The sequence below is a fragment of the Morus notabilis genome, unplaced genomic scaffold (genome assembly GCF_000414095.1).
Source record: "Morus notabilis unplaced genomic scaffold, ASM41409v2 Scaffold361, whole genome shotgun sequence".
In the NCBI taxonomy this organism is placed as follows: domain Eukaryota; kingdom Viridiplantae; phylum Streptophyta; class Magnoliopsida; order Rosales; family Moraceae; genus Morus; species Morus notabilis.
This window is the reverse complement of record NW_010357470.1, coordinates 37,415-46,326: the sequence shown is the minus strand read 5'-3', so window position 1 is coordinate 46,326 and position 8,912 is coordinate 37,415. Positions and strand designations below refer to the sequence as shown.

The 8,912-nt window shown below is 32.2% G+C and overlaps 1 pseudogene; it reads left to right on the top strand.

Moving 5' to 3' along the window:
- Positions 1 to 505: 505 nt before the first annotated feature.
- LOC21391484 lies at positions 506 to 7,529 on the top strand (annotated as a pseudogene).
- The last annotated feature ends 1,383 nt before the right edge of the window (positions 7,530 to 8,912 follow it).

Below are 8,912 nucleotides of genomic sequence, written 5' to 3'. Positions count from 1 at the left end.
GAAACCAGTTTTCTACCCTCTGGTGACACGAAACATGGTTTGCACGTATTTCCGTAACGAACGTTACATCAGCCCAGGCATGAGATTAGAGGACTGACCAAGTTGAAGGAATCCTATTAGATAATCCAAGTGTGATTAAATGAAGAGCTATGCTGATAGAAGGCGACTGTCTTATTAAGAGTTTCATCGTGCAAAGGAATCACTCATTTTGGTGTGAAAGGGAAACTTACGCTAAGATACATTAGACCATTCCAAATCGCATAACATGTCGGTGTTGTTTCTTATCGCCTCACCTTACCTCTTGAGTTATCTCACGTGCACAATGTGTTCTATATTTCTATACTTCGTGAGCGTAAACCTGATTCGGAAGCTATTGTACAATTGTACGATGTGCCGATCCAGTATGACACGACTTATGAGGAATCACTAGTTCAAATTCTCGTTTGAAAGATGAAGAGTTTACGCCGTCGCGAGATTTCACTAGTGAAGGTGTTGTGGCAACACCATGGCGTTGAGGAAGCGCCATGAGAACTGGAAGCAACAATGCAAGAACGATATCCATACCTGTTCATATCCTATGGTAAGCTCAAATTTTGAGGACGAAATTCCTTAAGGGGGGTAGAGCTGTTACGCCCTCCAGAATTAAACATGTTTAATTATGTTAATTGTGTATATTAGTGTGCCTAAAACTGATTTTGCTAATTAATCTTGTGATTAAAGATTAAGTTTTTGAGTTGTTTTAAGGACTTATAAATTACTTTTAGTTTTTCAATTTTCACCCCAAATTTTTTTTAAAATACACTTAATTTTAATGTATTTTCTTTTAATTTTCTTTTCCTTTTTTCTTTCTTTCTTTTCTTTTCTTTTTCTTTTTTCCCTTCCTTTTCCGTGGCTGCCAAAGCAGCCCTCTCTCTCTTTCTCTTTCTTTCTTTCTTTCTTTTTCTTCTTCGCTCTCTCTGGTTCTCACGGCAACTCCCTCTCTCTCTTTCTTCCTTCACCGCCGGACACCACTCCCTCCCTCTCTCCGGCCACCTCTCTCTCTCTTCTCCCTCTCACTTTTTCTCTCTCTGTGGCTGATTATGCCGAAACAACAAGCAAAAAAAAAAAAAAACAACAGAGAAAACGGGAGAAACAGAGGGAGCAAGGCTCCATCAACTAATTTGAGGTAAAACCCCTTAAAGCTCACTCTTTGATTTGAATTTTAAACTTTAGAAAGTTTAATTTTGGTTGGATTTAAATAATTTTAAGTTAGGGTTTGGATTTGAACAATTGTTGTTAGAATTGAATTAAATTTGGGAGTTTTCAGTTTTTAGACTTGTTTAATTGATTGGAAACTGGTTTTGATGAATTATGGGGAATTTATTTTGAAATTGAACTTGAATTACAGGTTTGACATTTTTTCTATTTATGCCGGCATGCTGCCGAAATTTCTTTAAAAAGTTATTTTTAAGCTAAAATTAAATAGGAAAACCAAACCCATGAATTGGATTTCAATCTTTAAAGAACCCCCAAACTGATTATAAAATCGTTTGTGAAACTTGGATTCGAGTCAAGGCACACTAATAGGAAACAATTAAACATGATTGAGCTTAATCCGTTTTAGGAATGAGAAATATATTCTAAGACATTGCTTTTGTGATAAAGTTAGTGGAGAGGATCGAGTATTACAACTTTAAGGAAAGCGGAGGCTAGGAGAACGAAAGGCTAGCCCAGGTTTGATATCCGAGAGGTGAGATATTCTTGTCCATATCCTTGTTAGCCTCACTTTAAATGGTTTTGGCCAATAAAAATGTTTTTCAACAAAACATGTTTCAAGAAAATCATTTAAAAGGAAATAGCATGAATAATGCTATTAAGTTTTCCAATGATTTTGGAAATGAAATTTTAAAGAGTGTCATTTCTTAAAATGTAATATTTTAAGGAATGATACAACGCATGGTGGCCACAGAGATCGGGATATAGGAATCGTATCCTTGGGGGCAGGTCCCGAAACCTGTATGGATCCACTTCTTGCCCAATGGAATTATGGCTCTGCACTTTTTCACTAAACAGACATTTTACCACTCCTTGCTCAGTGGTATGATGATCTACACACTTTCATATTACAGATATTTTCTACTACTATGTGAGTATTTTCTTTTTTGGAAAAAAAAGGATGATCGATTCTGGGTGCATGTCTTCGAACCGTGAGTACCTTATTTATTATGTTTTATAAAATTATGTCCTACTGGGCATTCCGCTCAATTTTCTATGTTTTCAATGTTTTAAACCCCTCCTCCAGAGTTAGCGGTTTAGATTTACAGCGTGACAAGTGGATGCCAATGGATTGAGGACGTGAGATTCGAAGCGGTACGTTTGTTTCGGATTCACAGTTTTAAATTTTGAGATGTACTGTATTTCTGTATGTAAACTGTATTGGTCGACATTGTCCCAGAGTTGTACTATTTTTCTTAGACTTTATGGATTGTTTTAAATATTATTTGTGAAAGAAAGTCTCCGGAGCAAAGTATATTGATATTTATGTATTTATTTTTTTTTTGTGATTTTTGTTAAACAATCCAATTTAATTAAGTTAAATTTTAAATTAAACCCCAATAATCACGACCCTATCCCTGGGGTCGTGACACACACACACACACACACACACTCTCTCTCTCTCCATATATATATATATACACTGTGCATGCATAGATATGCCATTGGCGACCGTGAGTACTTGATGTCGTTTCCAAAGGCTGCCGAAATTTAGTACATATTTATTTTACCGATTTGAGTTTAAAATTCAAGTTTTACTATAGTAAAAAATTTTTAGAAACAGTCACATCTAATTTTTTTGTTACAGTAAAAAACTCTCACATAAAATTACATTTCAATTCGAATTAAAAACTCGAATCAACGAATTAAATGAGCCCTAATTGAACGATGCACAAATATGCTGCCGAAATTTAGTACATATTTATTTTACCGATTTGAGTTTAAAATTCAAGTTTTACTATAGTAAAAAATTTTTAGAAACAGTCACATCTAATTTTTTTGTTACAGTAAAAAACTCTCACATAAAATTACATTTCAATTCGAATTAAAAACTCGAATCAACGAATTAAATGAGCCCTAATTGAACGATGCACAAATATCTCCTTATTCTCATGTGAAAACTTAAAACCCGTTACCAAAACAATATAAAATGTTGTAATTTACTTTCAATATAAGAATTACGTTAACTATTTAGGCATTGTGTTCCATCGTAAGATGTAGACAGAGTGCTTTTTTAATTAAGTTAAATTTTAAATTAAACCCCAATAATCACGGCCCTATCCTTGGGGTCGTGACACACACACACACACACACTCTCTCTCTCTCTCTATATATATATATACACTGTGCATGCATAGATATGCCATTGGCGACCGTGAGTACTTGATGTCGTTTCCAAAGGCTGCCGAAATTTAGTACATATTTATTTTACCGATTTGAGTTTAAAATTCAAGTTTTACTATAGTAAAAAATTTTTAGAAACAGTCACATCTAATTTTTTTGTTACAGTAAAAAACTCTCACATAAAATTACATTTCAATTCGAATTAAAAACTCGAATCAACGAATTAAATGAGCCCTAATTGAACGATGCACAAATATCTCCTTATTCTCATGTGAAAACTGAAAACCCGTTACCAAAACAATATAAAATGTTGTAATTTACTTTCAATATAAGAATTCCGTTAACTATTTAGGCATTGCGTTCCATCGTAAGATGTAGACAGAGTGCTTTCTTGGATATAAAGTGTTAAAAAGCAAATTAATTAATTTTCTAGTGGATGTGGTGACCTATTTTATGCCCTTCTAAGTGAAAATATATTTTAATTAAATAATATTGCACTTATTTTAAGCTTGAATTTATCCTTGATAAACCACCTCAAACGTAATCCTTATGTTGAGATTGAATTTGAACAAAGAAACTTTACGACGATTTTAACAAGCAAAAACATAATGGTAAGGATTTAATCGCTATCTCGTCATCGTCATCCTCAACTCTTCGCTACTAGCTTGACCATCATCTTAATTTAATAACTTTCTTAAGTCAAACTCATGCAATCGAATTAAACGCATGGAAAAAATTTAACCCCGACGTTTGTCTCGACAACTGTAAAACAAATGTACAATATATCATTTTAACTTTAAATGTAATTTAGTTTTTGCCTGAAATTAATTCTGCATGTTTATGTTGAGTTCTAATTGATATGACAATATTGATTTACAAATTTAATTACTTTCTTTTTCTTGCTCTTATGTAGTGATATGTTTTTTTTTTTTATTCAAATAGGTAAAAAAAGATCAGAGTATAGATGATTTAGTTTAAACTTTAAAGTACAAAACGAATTAATTTTCAGTCTTGTACTAAAAAGCGAGCTAAATTTAGATCCTCAAATTTGCATAATGTGTAATTTTCCATCGATTCGATACATTCATGTCACGTCACTCCTTAAAATTACTATATATTGGTCCAAAGACATAATTACGAAAATGATATCGAAATGTCGCAGCCCGATCCAACACAAGGTTCCTTCTAATAATTTTATTGTCAGCGTACATCTGGTGGTCGAAAAGAAGACAGAAATATACAACAATCAAGATATATATAAACAACTAATAAATTTTCCTAATGAGGCATATTTAAAGACACACACTTTTATTCTTTCTAATAAAAAACTCGGATTGAGAATTTATACAACTCTCTATACTCTGATCTAGCAACTAACCAGAGTACAATTTTCGTTTAATTCGTTGATTTGAGATTTTAATTTGAATTGAGAGGTAATTTTATGTGATAGTCTTTTACTGTAGTAAAAAAACTAAATGTAATTGTTTATAAGAACTTTTTACTGTAACAATACTCGAATTAGTAAAATGAACGGACCTAAATGTGTATTTTTCACTATATTAAGCACGTAACCACATCATTATACACTGTTTTGATCAATAACTGTATATACTTTTATAGAAATCATCATTCACAACTCACAAGCCGTACACATTTTTATGCATTACTAGACGATGTTCTTTTGTGATATTTTTAAATTCAATTCATTGCTTTGCGCTGTACTATATAGGGTAGTGTATATATATACATATACATACATATATATATATATATTTCCCTAGCTAAATGCAAGACGAACAAAAAAGAAACTACTTATCATTGATTAATTGATTAGTAAAAGAAGAATTGGCAGTAAGGGAAAGAAATAATATACAACTAGAGATTCTAAATTAAGGGCGTTTAGTTCGTTGATTTGAGTTTTTAATTTGAGTTAATGTGATTTTATATGAGAGATTTTTACTGTCACAAAAAAGTTAGATGTGACTGTTTTTGAGAGTTTTTTACTGTAATAAAACTCAAATCGGTGAAATGAACGGAGCCTAAAAGTGTCGGCACCGATTCGAGTTTAGAATTCAAGTTTTACTACAGTAAAAGGCTCTTAGAAATAGTCATATCTAATTTTTTTTACTACAGTAAAAAATTCTCACATAAAATCACATCTCAACTCAAATTAAAAATTTGAATCAGCGAACTAAACGGCCATTCTGCTTTCATTAGAGTTATGCCCTACATGTAGGGGCCATTCGGCAGCCCATTTTTTGAGTCAAAAACTCAAAAAAGTAACTCGAGTTATAACTTTATTCAAGTTCACGTTCTTTTAAGTTTGAACTCGAGTTTGAGACTAAAACTTGAGTTCAAGTTTTCTCTTCAACTCGAGTTCAGAAACTCGAACTCAAATTAATGAACAATATTTTTTCTATTATTAAAAATGCTATAATTTTTTCGTTTTAATTCTGATTGAGATGATTTTTTTTCTATGCGTTGACAACGAAAAGACGAATAAAATACCATCCATATACCCTATTAAAATTTTTCAGCAACATTGAGTTTTTATTAAAATACTATCTAAATACAAATTCAAGTTTTGACTCACTCAAAGACAAACTCAAAAAGATTCTTATCTCAAACCATAACTCAAATATACACAACCAAACACAAACTCAAGTTACAACTTCAACTCAAGTTATAATTCAAACTCAACTTAAAATTTACACTCAAGTCACCTAACTCAAAAACGATAAAAGAACAACCCCGTAGTATTCCAGGGACACTAGTCATTTTATTGTCGTTTTTGACTTCGACAGGACCATCATCGAATGCAAGAGCGACAACTGTCATCGATGAGCTGGGTGGGACCCACTATCTTCAATCAACTCTTTTCCTGCACCATGCCACGGAACTCATGCTCTGTCATTAATCTCTCTTTTTATGTTAAAACGCTTCTTATATACAAGTTTTCTGGAGTTTGGTTTTCAATGTCTAATTAAGTGTAAACTAAAAGCAATTCATGATTCCGTGCGATTTATTTCTTTTTTTTTTTTTCCTTCATGTTTTATAACAAACAATATAACGTACACATATGATGATCCTGATATTTTGATGAAAAATTTTCCAGGATAGGATGATGAAGGAGCTTCATGAACAAGGAAACACCATTGATGACATAGTGGAGGTCCTAAAACGGGCTCCTATACTTCCAAGAGTTGTTCCTCCGCCCATGGTCTAGGGTATATTATTCTTATTATTATTATTAGTTGTGAATTGAGGATTGTCAGTGATGCAAATCTGTTCTTCGTCGAGACGGTTTTAGAGCATCTTGGGCTGAGGGGTTGCTTTACAGAGATCCACACTAATCCAAGCTTTGTTGATGAAGAAGGAAAGCTGAGGATATTCCCTTTCCATGATTTCAACAACTGCTCTCATGGCTGTACCGGCCTTTGCCCTGCAAACATGTGCATTGTAATTTGTATAACATTAATATAATCTAATATATTCTTTTAGCACTAATATCTTTTGATCACATTATTGTAATTTTCTTTTCTTATCAATATTATCTAATGATGAATTTACTGTTAGTGGGTACCAACTTAATTTTTAAAAAAATTTAAGTCCCTTATCATGAAAGTAAACTGATCACATGTTGTTAGCAAAAAATAAAATAACACTAAATTTCAAGTTGCTCTTAAGTGCTAGGAATTAAGGCACCAAGATTCTTTGAAAAATTTATATCTTTCGACACGACGATTTCAGCATTTGTATTGAATAATATTGTTTCTACCATTTTTTTTTTTTTTTATTGATTGACTAATTATATATAATACCTTGACATATAGGGGGTGATTTTAGAAAGGATCCAAATTACTTCAGCAGCAGCCGAGGAGGACAAAAGGATTATCTATCTCGGCCATGACATTGTTGATTACTGCCCAAGCTTGAAGCTCAAAGAAGAAGATTTCATCTTGCCGAGGAAGAACTTCCCAATGTGGGACTTAATTACCGATAATCCATTACTTTTTAAGGCTGAAATCCATGGATGGAATGATGGTGAAGAGCTTGAGAAGATTATTCTACGCCTAATTAAGACGATTTCCGTTGAGAAAAATGCGTCTTCAATTTCAACTGACTACAAGTTTCCCAAAATGTCGGTTTAGCAGTATCAAGAGTGATTGTTTGTGCAGATGCAAGACGATGTTTGTGCAGATGCAAGACGAAGACCTGTTAATCATATTCATTCATTTATTTAGTTTTTTTTTGTTTTTTTTTGTAGATATACAACAACTAAATTTTTGCTATTCTTATTTTAGCATGTTTGGATACTGGATGATTATTATCGGAAATGTAAAGATAAGTTTGCTTTCATGATCTGTTTTTTTGGATTTCAGTGTAAGAAGCTTAATTTACAGCTAGTTGTGCCAAATCGTAATGTTTGGTGAAAACGGAATATGGCAAATTAATGTGTTCGATGAAGATCGTACGTCACGTTCCTGAAGTTAATCAGCAATAACATTATGTTGCATCTATTAGAGCACAAATTAGAATAACATGTCAATTATGCCACTTTCATATTGGTAATAAAATTTGTTTAAGGAATGGTCTTATATTTGGTGCTAAATTTAAAATCCCTTGTTCATACAACGTACCTTGTTACTTTAGTAATTATATAAATGCCGACAAGAACAAGGCAGAGTCATGGAAATATAAAAATTTGTTCACCGAAGTACTCTCCTTTTTTTGTTTTGTTTTTGTTTACAAGCTATAATTTATCATAATTGTTTATATTGAAATGTGATATCGTTTAGGAATTGTCGTATAGCGTTTGATGTCGTTTAATGAAGTTCTTGTCGTTGCTTTCAGAAAACGACTTCGTTCCCCTTTTGATCTGCAACTAAACGACATATCATTTTGGAGCATATATCTTACAATTTATTTGTCGTTCCAAAATTTAAACATGTTGTTCCTTAAAAAAAAAAAGATTTTTAGTACAATTGCCCCCTAAATGCGGTTTAACAAATTGCCCCCTAAATTTTTGATTTTTACAATCAACAACTGAACTTATAAAATTATTGCAATGTGTCCCATTTTATTAAATTTGCTCAAATTTTTTATTAAATTTAAGGAATTAAAAGTTGAGAAATTGAAAGACTTTTTGTGTTACATTTCAATTGGAATGTTTCTTTTTCAAATACTAATTTAACACAATCAATGTCAAAACGAGGCATATTGTAATAATTTTACAAGTAAAGGGAGTAACTTGTCAAAATTAGAAGTTCATAGACAAGTTGCTAAAACCATATAAGTTCAAGGGGCAAATGTGTAAAATACCAAAAAATTCCGTTTAGGATAAGCAAACGACAATTTTCTTTGTCGTATGGCATTTTATGTCGTTTTTTAAAGTTTCTTGTCCTTTCTTTCAGAAAAGGACCGTCCCTTTTTCTGTCTATAATTCAACGACATATCGTTTTAGAGCATTGATCTTACAATCTATTTGTAGTTCTGAATTTAAACATGTGGTTCCTTCCAAAAAAAAAAAAAAA